A 17,824-nucleotide genomic window follows, 5' to 3' on the forward strand; every position below is an offset into this window, starting at 1 on the left:
AAATCGCAGGGAAATGGAGGATCTGGAGACATGTTTTAAATCCAGCGGTTTGAAATGGTGAAGCAAGCCCTCCTCCTGCTGCTATTACAGTGAAAGTCTTCCGGGCCCAAGTCCCCAGATGAATAAAAACAATCTTCAGTCTTATCAAAGTAGCAGGCGATACTAAATGCGTGGGAGGATCATACTTAATGCTGTTGTCTAACCTTTATACTAGATTTTAAAATGATTTACACTCTGACATCCTTAATGTTCAAAATAGCATTCTTAATCTATTTTAAAGCATATTTTAAATGTCATCTCATTAATGTAACTTAACTTAAAATGAAACTCTCAGACATTTTGACGTCATTGCTGAACTTTGGACAAAATCGCAGCTTCAACTAGTAAGAGACATACCGTAAGACATGCAATTGTTTTATGAGGAAAGCCTACAGTTCCCTCTGCTGAAAAAACATCTGCACCTTAGAAAATTTGTCTTTTAAAAGGCTTGGAAATTGTCCCCCAGTGCTAAAAAATGTCATGATGAATGGCTTTTTTAGCTATGCAAAAACACTTCTTAATCAACAAATCTTGAGTGAGACCTGCGCTGCATTTAAACAAGCTGCAGCTCAAGCTGTGCACCTGCGCTGAGAGGTACAGTTATTGGCTCTGCTCAGCGAAGAATATGGTCTTTAATCCTACACTGTAGAAACTAGCCTTTGCAAATGAAGACATCAGTTCAGCTGATCCCAGCACATCCACCTATTAACCACTGAACAGACAGTGCCAAAATCCTCTTAACTGCTCCCTTAAACAGATTTTTAATTTGCAGCTAATCCCCTTTTTGAAGATACAGCCAGAGAGGGAGCTACTGCATCTCGTGACCTCTCTCTCAGGATCACTGCAAAGCACCCTGGGAAATCCTCACAGCTCTAACACTGAGTTGGGACACGAAGAGCTGAGTATCTTAACTCTGTGATTTACTGTTGAGTGCTTCTCACAGACAAGTCCTGTTTTAAATATACAACTCTTGGTTTTTTTTTTCCTTTTCAGGCTGCTAAGTATACAATATATCACAGCTTCACTGTTCCCAAAAATATTATTTCCCTTGAGATTAAATCTTACTTTATTGAATTATTCCCTAATGGAAGCAACTATGAAAACACTAAAACTGGGTAGCACATGTCACTTAAACAAGTAAATGAGATGTTTAAAGACATTGTATTCTATATGGAAATTCAAATATACTGTATCTGCAGCCTCTATATTAAAAAAGTCCAACAGAAAACCATCAATTTGTACAGACTTGGAACACCTGTGACTTGTGATCAGTTTAGGAAAATGTCAAGAATGACATGAAGAGTGGTGCCTGTGAACAGGCATTGGAATTTGCATTTCATAATGATCTCTACATTACTTAATTGAATTTCACCTGCGCTAGCAGTCAAAATAAAAATTCTCAAGGTGTTTTGAAATCAGTGGCTTCAGAGTGACATACAAAACCTGCTGCACTGTGGCTCTCCAGGCTCAGAGCTGACCACTCTTGTGTTAACATCTTATCTTAGACTGGTCTGGATGAATTAAGCTTCACCTTGGCTCATAGACACGTCTATTGACAGATAACTACAGTTCAGTTAAACGTTTTTATTACTCTTAATAAATTAGAAAATTGTGGTCAAGATACAGGGAGAAAATACTGCAATTAAATTGGACCATTTCTCAAAAAGAGTAGGGGTGTTTCCCATTGGCCCTTACTAATCATTGCCTGCTAATAATCCCCATCTCTGAACTGGCTTCATCACTCTTTTCTCCCCACTAATAGCTGGTGTGTGATGAGCATCCTGGAGCACTATGGCTGCTGTCACATCATCCAGGTGAGGCTGCACATTGGTGTTGGTGGAGGGGAGTCCCCATTACCTGTAAAGCACTTTTAGTGGAGTGTCCAGAAAAGTGCTACATCATAATGAATTCTTATTATTATTAATAGTAATGTGCTTGCACCTTTGGTCAAATACTCATTCCAGTTTTATTTTACAACCGCTTTTAATGCCTTTGTATTAATAGTCAAGGGTGTCACATAAGGACTAGATTAAAAATGCACTGAACTGTACTGGGATTTGCCCTGGTATGAGTGTGTGCATCTGTGTCTCTCTGCCCTGCGACGAACTGGCTTCCCTTCCAGGATGTATCCTGCCTTGTACTCATTGCTTGCTGGGATAGGATCTGGCTCCCCCACGACACTGAATTGGATGAAGCAGTTAGAAAATGAGTGGATGGTGGGTGGGGAAAAGTGTTAAATGGTTTCTGTCCTACTTGTACTAGGGTGAACCCATCACCTGGCTTGTTAAAACTGATCAGTTTTTCAAGCCCACACCAGAATCTTCAGTTAAACATCAGCTCTGCACACTGGAGTGGAAAACAGTAAAGCTCATATTTCTCACTTCTCCAGTGTAATTTCAGACTGTCATACACAGGTTCAAAACATATCAACACTAAGACATTTCATCACAAGAAAAAGAACAAATGAAATAAGGATTGGTATCTCTCTTACACTGCAATGAATATTATCAAATTTTCATCATTCTTCTTACTCACAGATCTGACCGCAGAAGCGACAAAACCATCTTCCAGGCAAATGAGTTCGTGGATTTCTTCAGTAATCAGTGTAATTAAAATAAATTGAGTGAAATTAAAAAAAAAACATAAAAAACTCACACTGGGCCTGTGTGAGCACTAAGTGTGTGGATTTTTAGCATTAATCTTTTGCCAGAAAGCTGCTTGTTTCTGGCATGGTACACAGAACACAGAGCCTATCATGGAAGCACAGGGTGTAAGACTGGACTTCCTGGAAAGGACATTAGTCAATTGCAGATTTCACACAGGCATAAGCACCTTGGGACAATTCAGGGGCACCAAATGATATAGATGGGGAAGGTTGGAAGAAACCAGAACACCAGGACAAAACGCATGTGAATATGGAAAGAACATGCAAACTCCACCAAGAAAGTGCCCTAATCTAGAATTGTACCCAGGAGGCCAGAGATGCAAGGCAGCAGCCCCTACCACCTGATCACTCTGACACCAGTATTTCTATCTAACTGTCTAAAGATGTTAATAAAAACATTGGAGACCAGATGAAAAAAGGGATGGTGCGTTGTGAGTTGGTGTAATTCACCTAGTTGTTGCTCCTGTGGTAGGCTCTTCTCAATGTGCAGGAAAGCAGTTTTAAACAGGAGAATACAAATGAATAAAGCCTTGTGCTAATTTCTTCATTTTTAGTCTTTTCCTGGATGTGGCACATTACAGTCCAAAATAATGGTTTAATATGGTAGCCTGGATGGGTGGCAGAGTGGCACAGTAGCTGGCATTGCTGCCTCCCAGCACTGGAGCCCTAGGTTAATTTAGACCTGAGATGCTTTCTGCATGGAGTTTGTGTGATCTCCTTGTGTTCCAGAGTTTCCTTTGGGTGTTCTGGTTTCTTCCCGTAGGCCAAAGACATACTGGTATGTTTATTAACTTCTGTGAAAAATGGCCCTGTTGTGAGTGTGTGCATGTTTGTCTCTGTATGTGCCCCAGCAACTGACTGATGTCCCATCCAGGGTGTATCCTGCCTTGTTCCCATTTCTTCCTAGGATAGACTCCTAGGTAGACTCCTAGTTGTGGCTCCCCCACAGCTCTATATTGCAAAAAGTGGAAAGAAAATAGGTGGATGATAGTTTGAGGAATTGTCTTTCTGAAAATAACTAAATTAGGAAGAGATGCATTAAACAGAAATAATGAGGTGTCTGTCAAATAACTGGATGCCTGTGAATTTTGTGCAGTTAGAAATGGAAAAACATTAAGCAATGCAAAAAGCACTGACTGTATATGACATTTAGGAGACCAAGTAACACTTGGTGAAGTCTGTCATGTCATGAGAAAATGCCGCCTGTTCATTTAGCAAAAATAATGCAAATTTAACACAAAATAAAGGGACCAACAGCTGACGTTTCAGTAATAATAAGCACAGTGAACTGAAATGCATTAGAAGAAGTAATTATTGAATTCTTTTCATTCCAAATAAGAACGGTCATCAGTATACAGTGCCTTACATTCTTTCTCCTTCTAAAATTTCTAAATACAGTGGTCATCTTTCATTGAGCTGGAGTGTATTCAGTTTTTACACAATGGAAAACCTTCTTTTGTGCTCTAACAAGTGACTTCTCTCTCTGCTTCAATGAGGGGAAAATTAACTGCTGGATGAATTGAATCCGGTTTTCTATTCCTTTTTATAAAAGAGCTTTCCTGCTGCTCAGCGCATGAATATCATACCTCTGTAATAAGTGAGGCGCTTTAAATATTAATTATTTCAATTGACAGAGATGCTTAAACAACTATTTTGTCCACTTGGAATCCAAACGTTTTATTTTTCTTTTCATGTTTTTTTTTTGTCCCTGGGTTTAATTGGAAAATGTCTTCTAATGGAAGAACAGCTCCCAGAGTAAACACACGGTCTTAATACAAAGCTACACTTGCAGAATTGAAAATAAACAGGGCACACTCGTTGTAATCCTCCTGTTTGTGAGGAAGACATGCAGTGCGAATTCACATTCCCTTGGGTGGAAGAGGCTGAGATGTACTTCTTGCTCACAATGTAATGCTTCTACTTCACATTTCACCTCTGGTTTTGTGGGAACAAAGGCCGCCTAAGCAATTTCTATTTTGGCAGATGTAAGACCTGTGTCCAGTCACCAACTAGCTGAACTGGTGTCTGTAAATTTTTCCCTGTGGTCTTGTGCAAGCATGCACTTTTTTGATGGACTGTCATCTTGCCTAGGGTGTAGTCTTGTCTTGTGCTTACACTTTTTGGATAGGCTCCTCGGATAGGTTAGGCTACCTTGGTCCTTACCAGGAATAAACAATTGTTCTAATACTGGATCGACAGAATTGATCCTAAAATAAAACGACAGCTATCAGACCTGGTTAGGACCCAATCACAGTCTGCATCCTGCACAGCCAACTATTTGATAGAAATTCAAGTAGGGAGCTGTGTCAGCATGTGTAGGCTACAAAGGAACAGGTAAAGGTTTATTCCATGCTGAAAGGAAAACAAAAGAGTCATCTCTTTTCTTTTCCTTATAGCATGGAATAAACCTTTACTTGGTTCTTCGATAGAAATGGCAGCACAGTAGCATGGAAAGTGAGACCTGTTTTACCTTCCAGCTGGTGTAGCTGTTTTAGACGGCCAAGAATGTGCCATTTTCAGTTCCCCTCACCTTGTGTGGTCATGTCATTCATCAATGGAAACATTACACACTGCTCTGAGGTCGATGGTGAATAATAAAATCCTGAGGAGGACAATGCTTGCTGTATCATAGTTTCTGTATATTTCACTATAACGTCACTTGTTATCAGGCCCCCGTGGTTTACATATACCACAGGCGATTAATTAATCATTCATTGCCAAAGAGAAATGATCAAAGTCAATCCAACAGTCCCAACAGTTAATTAGCTTATTATAAAAATGTGTAGCACCAGAAGTTAATAACAATTATAATAATAACAGCTACAATAATAATAATTGACTAGGAAACTGACAGTATCATATCTTCCTAATTCAAAGTCTCTGGGGGATTTTACTGATGGATTATAAAAAAAACCTTAAAGTCATCATCCTTCTGACAATTAAAAACCTATGAGCCTTGCCACAGTGTTAAACAAATAGGATTTATAGCAATACACTGGCAAAAAGCTTGAAAAGTGACAAGACACAGGTGACACTTGACCTTCGACCTGCAGATCTACAGTCTTTCAAGTTTCACACGAACATGAATCAATCATTGACTTAATTCCTTACCACCCTAACACACTTCCTATCCCCAGGACCATTAACCAGAACTTTTCCATCCTACAGGATGATCCCTCCATTGGGGCCCTCTTTTCTGATCGCCCTATCATCTCATATCGCCGACCACCTAATCTGCGTAACCTCCTTGTTCACAGCTCCCTTGACCGCCCTCCACACCAGGCGCTTTCCCTTGCAAAAGAGCTCGCTGTATCACCTGCAAGTACAAAGCCACCACCACACTCATTCAAGGCCCCTCAGGACAATTCCGGATCACCCAGACAGCATCTTGTACCTCCAGCAACCTTATTTACTGTATCTCTTGCAGTAAATGCCCAGCCATCTACATTGGGAAAACAGGAAGGAGACTCGGAGACCGCTTCAGAGAACACGTCAGGGCTGTGAAGATTAAAGATCTCTCCAAGCCCATTGTTTCTCATTTCACCTCTGACGGCCACGACCACTCTAATCTCTCCATCTGTGTTCTCAAAGACGGTTTTCCGAACTCATACATCAGAAAGACCACCGAAACTAAAATTATTCTGCAGCTAGGATCACACATTCTCCCTTCCCTTAACGACAGATTACTGTTCTTTTAAATGTTCTCCATTCATTGGAAGTTTCATTTCACACCTCTTGATTGGCCTCTCTTTCTGTCCCCTGCTCCCGCCTCTCACTCCTCCTCCCTCTCAACCTTTGTTCTCCCGCTACTTTACCTTTGCCTACTGCCCTGTCTCTCTCACACCTGAAGAAGGCTCCACGGCCGAAACGTTGTGTTCTCTTTCTTCTTTTTTTCAGCATGGAATAAACCTATTACTTGTTCCTTTGCAGCCTATGCATGCTGACGCAGCTACCCACCTGAACTACTATTGACTTAATTCTTTCCCTCTGCTATTTGTATCCAGGTGTGGCATAATCAATGATATTAAATGACTAGTAAAGAGGAAAGCTGGTCTATATAATAAGAAAATGTCCCCTCTGTATGTGTTTTCACAGGTTATTTAATTTCTTATTGAAATGAGCAGTTCAATTAAGTAATTAAGATCAATGCTTTGTAACAAGAGGCAAATGATCAGAAATCCAGGGAAGGCTCTAACCAGGTTTTCTTCTTAATTTTAATAGCTGCTTTCTAAGTGAATGTTAGCACATGGAACTGTTTTGTGGGAAAAACCATTACTGATATTGTATCTCCACACAGAATCTGTGACATTTTAAGCATGGAGTGCTTCCAGCCCCCTGTGCCCTGCTGTACTCAGACATTCAGAGAGGGGTGGTGGGGAGACAGGCTGCTACATAAGCAGGCTGTTGCTGTAAAACAGAATTAGTGCTTGGCAGTCCTGTTTTCAGCCATAGCCAGCATCTGGGATGTTTTTTGCCCATATGAGCACCTCTACGATCACAGGCCCGCAATTCAGAACATGCTCAAATCAACCAGGAAAAAAAAAAGGTCTCAATTGCTCATTCAACAGATAAGAATAATGATCACGGAGGAGAAAAAAAAACATGATCCAGAAGTAATCAGATATGAAATGACACTGTGCTTGTGCCGTTTTACACCTGTTTTAGGATTGAGATTGTTGAGTGTGTTTTCACTGCATTTAAAAAATCCTTATCAGACACATAAGGGTTTTCAGACTGTCCATAGTCTTTTCTGTTTGTTATTGTTTCTCTGACTTTCGTTCTCCTTCTATTATTTTTCTTATTTTTATCACTGTTGACAACAGAACGATTTTTCGAGACCAATGAGAAGCAGCAGCTCTGCCTCAGAGGCGCTGGGGTACTGCAGTACAGCTCTCACAGCCCTGCCAGGTGCTTTGTTCATTAGCGCTGTCAAGACAATGGGCTTTGCTGCCTTATTGTTCACCTCTTCAGCTGCAGCTGCAGGACCATTCTGCCCTGTGCCAGGTACAAGTCCTGCCAGTGAAAATGAGTGGCAAGCCTCCTGCTTCAAAAAGAGCACAGCACTCCAGCAGAGAGAACACAGTGCACACCCCATCACAACACACAATTAGTGGCGAGACAAGAGCAGAGCACAATTAAATTCAGCTGCCTAAAGATGAATGGGCCGACTGATGAGACTTTAGTGCGGTTCTCTCATCTTCTAGAGCACGGCAAGTGATTAAAATGACTGCTCAGTGGATTCTAAATGGATCTCTGACATGCATGGCTGAAATACCCATCTCTTGTTCAGGTAGCGTAGACAGTATTAGCAAAATGCTTCAGTGCTTTAGCTGGAGCAGTTAGCTGTCTGGTTCAGAACTGGGCCTGCTGTTCTCTCTGAATTGACTAGCTGCAGCCTGCATGCAGCTTGAGAATCACTCCAATGAAAACAGAATCAGCTCAATTGCCAGTGGGCAGGGCCACTTTGTGAAGACCCTCAACCACCCCAGGGCTCAACAGTGTTTAATAAATTCTTTCAAGAATGTGCCCACATTACTCATATAATGAAATACGAAACTACTTGCCCACATAATTAGTATATAAATATAATACAATGCTAAAGTGCCCCTTTGTAGTACTGAGAATAGCACCCAGTGTGATGGTTTGCATATTGTTAGACAGTCATTGCGCTGTCTCACAGTTGACAGGGTGATGTAAGACAGTGGAGAGCAGAGACTCCTCTCTGGGGCAGTACTGGAAATCACAAGGGAAAATACACTCAGTAACAGACCAACAAACAGCTTTGTACCAGTTTGTACAAACTGGTGGTTTGTTTGTGATGGTTCATTTCTATAAGTAAACAAAGAATTGCAGGGTTCCTGATCTTGGAGCCTATGGATGCCACATCATAATCAATATGAAGGCATTGTTTGTGCTTTAGTGTAGTACTAACTTATAAGCATTGGAGTTCTTTTGTTATGCTCTTGACTCGGTGAAGGTGATACAGATTGTGAGAAACAAATGAGAGATTGCATCAACACCAACTCAACAGGCACTGTAGAGCCAATTCTTCTTCTTTTACCATGTGCTTCTGAATCCCAGGAAAACTAAAAAGGCAGTAAAAACCATGCGACAATTAACAAAATACCTGAAGGTTAACTTCAGTTACATACTTTCTGAGATCAAGACGATCAAACCTGAAAAGGAGATGGAGAGCTTTGGGGACCTTGAGGAATTTTGTTTCTGACCTCCTGGGGCTGCCTTCTCTATTTCATACAAGCTGATTACAGACTCCCCGCTTCCAGAGAGCAAGTGCTCTCCCGCCACTGTCACACTCTTATGATGTCTGAGTCCCCGCTGGGTCTGGCAGATGTTCAAAGCCATGAGGAGCTAAATCTGGCCTGCAGTCCTTACGCTGGCTGTAAGCGCCGACTGCTGCTTTACATTTCGGAGAAGCAGGAGCCGAAGCCAATTCCTCCATCCCCCCTGGGATACGGCCCTGGTACCGGCTGCCGAACGTGATCACCCTCCGCCCTGAAAGCCTTCATTAAGTGGGAGCTGCTAGCCAGGCGGAGACCAAAGATGACTGACAGCAGGCAGACAGGAAGGAGACAGTCCACATGGAGGGGAAAGCCGCACAGATGAAAGGAGAAGAATGTCAGAGGAGAACATGTACAATGGACAGCTTCTGCTGGGGAACAGCAAGGAAATTTAATTCCTTCTACCCTTGGAGAAGCAGGAGCTGACTGTTATCCTGAACAGGATTATTCAGGTTTACTTAACAGTCTCTATATCCTTATTTTTTACAGGTTTGTTTGCCTTTCAGTGGGATCTTAACAATCAGCATAGTTTCCAGAGCTGCATACTCTAATTTTCATCCCTGTATTTTCTGTGGTGTATCATGCTTTTCTTCTCGACTCCTTCTGGTGGATTTTGAAATCTGTCTGAGACTTCCTTGGGAGGAACCAAGTCAAATCCAGATCTAAAACAGAGAGAGATTCCCGTCTGCTTTAATAAATAGTTTTTCATCTCAATTGGAGCTGCTTTATGATGACTGCGAGTCATTTACGGTTTTTAACTGAAAATTATTTATTGTTTCTCTACTGACAAGCATACCTCTGATTCCTCAACAGTTCTTCCATGCTATGGATGTAGAAAAACTTTTTTTTTCTGTGGCTTTACAAAATTTAAATAGCCTATAGTGACCACTTACATAAAATCTCAAGTAATTTTCATCTACAATAAGAAATGTGTTATGAAAATGTTCCAATCCTACCTAGAAGACTCACATGACTAGGACAAAACGCAATGATCCACAGACTTGTTTACTATACTTGTTATCATAATTTAACCACGATGCAGACAAACAGCATAAAAATCTGTATATAATAAAAAAATACATTTGATCACTCTTACAAGATCTAAGCTCACTAATGATGTTAAAATCCTCTGGGAATTCTAAAGTAAAGACTCACATTGTTCATTGTTTATAATGAACAGAACTAGCAAGCACAATATCTGACGTAATCATGTCATTTACAAGTTGTTCTGCCTGGAACTGTTTTGAATCCTTGTGTCAATGTCTAAAATAGATCAAGATCAATTACATTGTGCTCCTTCTTGTTGTTATTTGGAGAGCTGCTTGTCAGGGTGTGAGACATGGAACTCTGTTCCCTTGCAGCTGTATACTTACTGTCTAGGTGCTGTCTTCAGATAAGAAACAGGACACAGCAATTACAGCTTTGCAAAACTCTGTGCTTCGGGGACAGGTTTGAGAGAACTAAACAAAATAAAACAGCTCAAAAAGGAAGTGCATTTGAGCAGTCCAGTGAGAATGTATGAAAAGGACAGGGGGGAGAGACACAATGAAAGGAGTATAGAAAGGACATGGGGAGAGAGGAAGAGAGCAGTAGAATAGACAAAGGGAAACCAAGAAAGAATAGGCAGCAGAGAGCAAAAAGTAAAACGAAGCTATACGAAGCTATACGTCTCTGATGCATTTTTGTTCAAAGAGTTGTGGGGGTCTTTTTCAGCTCTTTGTTTCACAATCCTTGGAATTCTCTTACTAAGTATATAATGACACAATCAATACATCTTGATCACAAAGAAGTAGAAGGTGTATCATACACTCAGATACTGCCCCATTTCCATTTAAATGCATGGCCTTGCCAGTATCCATCTAGACAACAGGCTATTTAATGGAGCAGTGTGAGTGAAGTACTTTGCTTAAAGGACCAACAGCAAAGTCTCACTGAAGAACCTAACTTATTCCCCTGATCTAGTGTTCCAAGCCCTAACCCATTACTCCACACTGCTACCCTAAATGCTATCCTTAAATGATGAAGAAGAGGAAGTTAATGTAGTATATCACACTGTCCATTAACTGCTGGGTTCAGATGGAGCAGTACTGTGTCCTGTTGATCCAGATCTCTGCTGTTTGTATCTCAGGTTCACAGTGAATTAACCAATGGGCCTTAACTCACATCCTAGAAGCCTTGACATCTCTGTGGTTTCTACAGACTGCTTGGGGAAGGTGCTGACACAAGTCAAGGTGAAAGCAATTGGCATTTCAATGAAAGCAGGAAGTTGAGAGAACCAAAATGATTCAGAATTTCTAATGGTATAAAAAGGGTACCTGCAAACACAGGGGGCCAGAATCAAACCTTGTCTTGTGTAGCTTCTTTCTTACAGCTAGTTAAAGAAGTAGCTTATGAATTAACATCCAACAAACGGGATATATTTCCTATAATAATTCCAATCCAAGTTTCATCTGCTGCTTTTATCGCTCTTGTTGCGCTGAAGTTATTAACTTCAATAAACAATTAAAGAAGTCATGACTGACAAAATAGGTACTGGGAGACACAAACATTTCACAGTTTATAGTTCTCATTGTAGTCAATAGTAGTTCTGTTTCGTTGTGTGACATTCTGTTTCCTGGTCTTTCTACAAGCCAAGAAAACACTGAATAAAACAGCTTAGAAACACTGTACATCAGAAGTGGGAGACTCTTGGACCCAAAAGTATATCAAACAATAAAAGCACTTGTTTGGTCTAACAGCCACTAATCTTTTAAGACACAACTTTGAAATAAAAAGACATTCTTAAACAAATAGGCTCCTTTGATTTTCTGGACCCTCTGGACAGTTGGCAGTGAACTTATTACTTTAGGACCCCTGCTAACATCCAAACCTGACATCGATGTGGATTTCCTTCCAGAACATGAGCACAGCAATCCCTCGACAGGATCCAGGCTCTCTCAGTGGTGCTGCCTCTCAGGGAAGTGGGAAATGAACTAAACATAACAGCAACATGACGGAGCTGTCAGTCTGCAACAAGTTAGCATAATGTGCCCGTTTTTGTGCATCTTGATTGCGCTTTGAAGTGTGGCGTTGCTGTCTTAACCAATGTATGCAGAGATCCCAGCCACTGCTTCTCGCCTCTCTGCAGTATAAGTATAAGTTTTATAATAGGCTTAAAAAGACGCTAGCCGGTAGGATCAATCTGGAGCAGCAAAGCAACAGGCAAGATGGGAAGGAAACGTCCTTCAGTTTTCTGTATAACAAGAATCTTCACTACTGTTCATGCTCTTCAATGACAATCCCATGATTGTAACTTGCTTGTTTTTCTTTCACAAAAACACCAAGAGAATTATATAGATGGTGACTGCTAGAATTTGTCACCAGACCACAGTTGCACAGAATGCTAGTCCTAAAGGGCCACAGTTTCCTTTGGGATGTCTTCCTTATTAGATCTAATTACATAATTGGACTGATTAACACCACAGCCCTGTCAGGATGAAGCACATACTGAAAATGGATGGCCGGATGGACTGATAAATTGCTTAATTTTGCCACTTTAATCACTTTTACCGGGTTCCAGGAGCTGTGCATCATAAAACCAATAAAGAAGTCCATCAACGTCAACAAATCTGAAAGATATATCGGAAGGACAAAGTGAAAAGTGAGCAAGGGAGACTAATACTAAAATGGGCTCAACCTAAGGTGGACCCTTTGTCTTGTTCTCAGAATACCTTGCCATGCTGTAGGTCAGTCTGAGGCCAGGCTGTAAAACACTACTCATATACCACCATATAGGAACAGAAAAAAAGATTATGAACTCAGTCCTAACTGTGCAATTTGTAGCTGCTATAATAAAGACAGTCATAAAACAGTTCTATGGGTAACGGGCAGTTGCTATAACAAGCAGTAAAAGTACTAAATGGTTTTACCACTGGACTAGATTGCCTTCGACATTTTAAACAGCCTTGTAAAATTGGGAGTCCACGGCACCTTGTGCTATTACAGCACACAGTCTTCACAATCACCCTGCTTTGCAAGATTGCTTTTCACCCCTGCAGCTCCATGTTCTCTTCTCATTCTTCCATTGCACATCTACTCCGTGAGCCAGAAGCAATGTCCATCCTCCCCTGACATTTTCCCTTTTCAGTATAAAGATTTAAGCATGGTTATTATATGACTGGATTGAAGAAAGATATAATATGAATTTACCACAGTACAACAGAGAGGTAAATTAAAACCTCTGATGAAAGTCTTGACAACCTGCAGCAGTGCTCAGCTTGTGCACAGCATGGGAAAACAGATTGCAACAAATTACCGTGCAAATATTCTCCAGTAAACTATTGCGTAATTGATTTCTGGGGGCGCGCAACTTAAATTTGATGAAAAGTGATAAAAACAGCGCGTTTGTGAGACCTCTCAATTTTTGTATGTGGTCCTTATTTGAGTGCATTGGTCACTGCATTTTATTTTTTGTTCTCAAAAATAAATATGGATAAACTGTGAAAAACAACAAGTTTCTGTGACAGAAGAGGTAGAACCTCCATTGCTTTGTATGCGGTTTCTTCAGGAAAATGTCTAATGAAGCAAAATCACTCTGCACAAAGTGATGTGATGGAGCACACTGATTGGCAAGACTGTGCTCCAGTGTAACCCTCAGCCTCCACTCTACTGGACCAAGTTCAGCAAGTGGGGATAGAGAACTGAGTAAGGTTTGGCTTTGTTATCATTGTCATCCAAGCTCTAGTCAAGTTCTTCTCAAATAACATACCTGGTCATTTTCCTTTACTGCGATACCCTTCTACATGAACTCACCAACAGGTACACATTCTATACTGTATATAAAATTTCGCTCATATAAATCCAGTTTAGAAACTGATGTCAACTGACACCTCATGGGCGCCCAGGAAAGTCCCAGTGGTGGTGTTGGGTAGCAAGCAGTGGGGACACCCAGACTACCCCAAGCCCACCCTAACCCAACAGCACCTGTGCAGCACACAGGTCATCGAAAAACAAGACTTTAGGGAATTTGGCATGGCTGAGCAAAGTGGAAGATGACTAGTCTTCAACACAGACACTGTTCTCACTCAAGGAGAGCCGTGGTAGTTCGGATCCAACAATCTAGGCATGCTGCATGCAAAAAGCAACTTTTCCCAGTTTCCATCACTTTCTAGCAGGGGTGCCCTTTTGTATTTTGTTCCATTTAAACCCAACAAAAGAGGAGCAGACACCTGTTTTATCGCAGAGACTATATGGCAAAGCCAGGAAAACTGTGTGGCTCCTACTTCATATTTTGACTTCAGCTTTCAAATTTATTATGCAATTTCTGTTACAGGAAATATTGCCCTCGTTTTTTTTTGTTAACTAGTCTGGCAGAAGCCTCTACGGAAGCTTGACTTGAAAGGTAGTGTTGTAATGTACAGACACCTCCAGCACATTGCAAACCTCTGCACTGTTAAAATGAATATAAACTAGCCCTCCACGATAACACATGCAATAAAACATAACAGGCATCTGTCTGAAAGCATACAACTACAAACCACACTCTAACATTCTGTAGCCTTGTTCATAACAAGCTGCATGGTAGTGTGACAGGCCCAGACAGGACCAGGACCAGGTGAGGCTCATAATAAGGCCCAAAACAATGCTTTGATGAAGAAGATAACACCACAATACAAAAGTCAAGAGAATTAGCTCCACACTTAAACACAAACTCCCACCGACAAAAAAAGCTCACCTGAAACGCAATATTTATTTTTCTAGCTGAAGGAATGTTGTATGAGAGGCGAATTGGCCTGATTGAGTATCCGGAGAGGCAGAGCGCAGGAACATGTCTGCACCTCCATGCCATCAGCCTGTCAGTCACCACCCCAGGAGCCTCACACCGCAACTCAGCTCTGTCTAATTAAGGTGCCTGCCACAGGTAGAAAAGATATCTTGGGATTTGGGGGAAACTGCTGAAATTCGGAATGTTGGAATCCTCTTAATTAAAGCTCTCTGCTGATTGCTCCAGTCCAATTTAAATCAGGCAGCTGTTATGCTTCACTGCTGGAATCAAACATCAGGACGGGTCTGTCCGATAGTCACTCATAATCCACTCCTACCATGTTCATCTGCAAAACTGCACTTTCCTCTTCTTGGTAGGCAATGGACCAAAACATTGTACTACTGGAAATGCTAGCAACATTAAGCAATCAAAATGTTTGAATAACTTCTAATTCCAGCAGACGGACTGCACTGCAATTATTATTCCTAAGAAACCAGCTCTGCATTCCTTCTAAAAAAGCAGATGACATCTTCTACCAGGCATGGTCGAATTTTGCACCTTGGCCAGGGGACACTGTCTACTCATTTGGAGCAGCTCCTCCCTTCACATTCCCTCCCTGCGATATTGCAATCTCCCATCTGAGGAAAAAAATAAGACAGTGAAAATGCCAGCTTTTCCGTTTCCCCACATTACAAACTACAAATACAAAAATCATATGACTGCGGCTGTTGTAAAGGTATCGAACTCTGATATCTAGTCTTGCCTCCTAAGCACCAAGGGCTTAGTCTCCAAAACACAAGAGCAGGAGGCCAGAGGCGAAATGCGGGGACTGGAAGTCTGCAGAGAAACAAAAGCACCCTTAATGTCCAGATTGTGTTAGAAATCCTGGTGGGATTGGGCTCATCACAGGGAAAGAGATCTGCTAGCACTGCAAATACAAAGACATTGAGTCCAGGGGATTTAATGGAATTACTCTGCTTTTTTTCTCTTCACTTTGAAGGTGATGAAACCAGCCTCCTTGTGTTTATTGCTCATTACAGAAAAAAGCAGTTCCTGGCTGTGGCACAGGTATCGCTGCTGGCGCTGCTTTGCAAGGAGGCTGGAGCCTCTTCATTAAACAGAAGTGAAATTACGAAAGATGCCTTTTATCTTTCCTCTCTCCACCTGATATGTCATAGGTCAGACACAAGGAATGATTATTTATCAGAAAGGGCCTTAGCTTGCCAGTGGTTAAAGTGAGCATCTGTAATGCACAGATAACCCCACGGCAGCCAAGCAGCGAGACAATAAAGAAAAATGCGGTGAATGCAGCTGTATCTGGTCACTTCGTCTGGAACCTCTGCAGAGACTGATGCAGACACGCGCTCAAAGCCGACTTCTATAGCACAGAAGTGACAGTAATGATGAGAACACTAGACGGGCAACTTTGATCGGTATTTGAACTAAACAGCCAGTAAAATAATCTAAGCAAGGAATGGGAAACTGAAATGTTTGTGCCTGACCTACAATCACCAGATATAAGATACCATCTACAGTCCTGGACTTCTATAGTCCTAGCATGTATGAAAGGTAAAAAGGTAACAACACTCACATAAGAATTGTAACAAACAGTTCTTTCCGGACCCTATGCGGACGACACAGTCCGACGGAGTGGGGAAACACTAGGGAAACGTCATGCAGGAATACGGGGCTGGAGACAAGGGGGCGTGTCCAAGGTGCGCTGGTGCACGGGGGAGGTGTGGCCGAGGCGAACAATCCAAGAGAGTAGTCCTAGGGAATATCCAAAAACACACGAGAAAGTCCAAAACCAGAAGATCCATCAGAACAAGATAAAAACCACGAAGGCCGGGTCGGAACCGGCGGACGGGGAACAGGAACGGGAACCGAGGTTAAAATCTTAACGGGACCAGGCGCTTCCAGGTCCCGGACTCGCACGATATGGAAATCAGATGCAGAGTCCGGATGAGCGTCAGCGCCTGGCTTTTAAGGTGGGCTGGGGATAGGGAGCAGGTGCACAGAATAAAGTCACAAGTGAAAGGGCTGGAGCACCCTTAAGGAGGGGGGACTATAATCGTGACAAGAATAAAACTGCTATTAAAAGAAATCCATTTGGTGCATGTAGCAAATTCCAATTAAATCAAGTAGACTCCGGGATTCTCTCTCTGAGGACAGAGTATTAGTGCAGATCTGCGGGCACCCTGCAAGTCATAGGAGTGGCTGTTCTGCAGAAGCCGAGAGTCCTGTCTGAGTAATCCCAGCCCTGCCCCTCTGACTCTCAGCCACATGGGTCACACAGTCAACTAGTTTCATGACACTAGCAACACTGAGCCACAGGACTCGTCTTAGTGAAACCACTTATCACTGACCTTGTACCACAGTTCTATCTCAGTTTTTTAAAATATAACATGGCATCACTGTGCTTTAATCCAAAAGGGCATGGGTGAACCACCCTGTGCTGTATAGAGCAGGAGTAGGTAACTCCAGTCCTCAAGAGGTGTTCATGAGTTTCAGTCACCTCAAGCCTCAGCAACTGTACTTGTCAGGACATTGTGACTCCAGCAACACAAGGATGTAAAATTATGGTCTCATTTGTAATATTTGAGCCACAGGAGCTTGCAAAAACTGATGAAGCACCAAAATATTTAGTATAATTTAGCTTCATGTATGTTTCCATAAAAACAATAATTCATTGCATTTATAAATACTTTATAGCTTGATACATATAAAAGAGTCAGATTACAAGTCTACACCAAAGGGGGTTCCATTCTCAGCTATAAAATATTACTTATGTTAGCCAACTCTGTACACCTAAAGCATAACTCCCTAGATACAGTACAGTCTATGTTGCATTAAGTATTAAAAAGCATCAAAAAAAGCATTAAAAAGCATCATTTTAGAGTAAGGCCTGCAGTTCTGCGTGCATGCCCAAAAGGACTGCAAGAAGTTTTATTTTCATGAACACTCTAAAAAAAAAAGATTGAGAAAATCTGTACATCGTTACACCAGCGTGCACATACAAACTTGCACCCCAGGCATTTCCACAGCAAATGATTACTGATGCAGAAGAGTCTGTCAGTC

At 41.6% G+C, this 17,824-nt stretch overlaps 1 protein-coding gene across 1 annotated transcript in view; it reads right to left on the reverse strand.

Annotated features, from left to right (window-relative positions):
- LOC102683618 (V-set and transmembrane domain-containing protein 2-like protein) overlaps positions 1 to 17,824 on the reverse strand; it is a 43,191-nt gene that overhangs the window by 10,163 nt on the left and 15,204 nt on the right. The gene's annotated exons all lie outside the window — the stretch shown is intronic.

Source organism: Lepisosteus oculatus, chromosome 16, assembly GCF_040954835.1.
Source record: "Lepisosteus oculatus isolate fLepOcu1 chromosome 16, fLepOcu1.hap2, whole genome shotgun sequence".
NCBI lineage: Eukaryota > Metazoa > Chordata > Actinopteri > Semionotiformes > Lepisosteidae > Lepisosteus > Lepisosteus oculatus.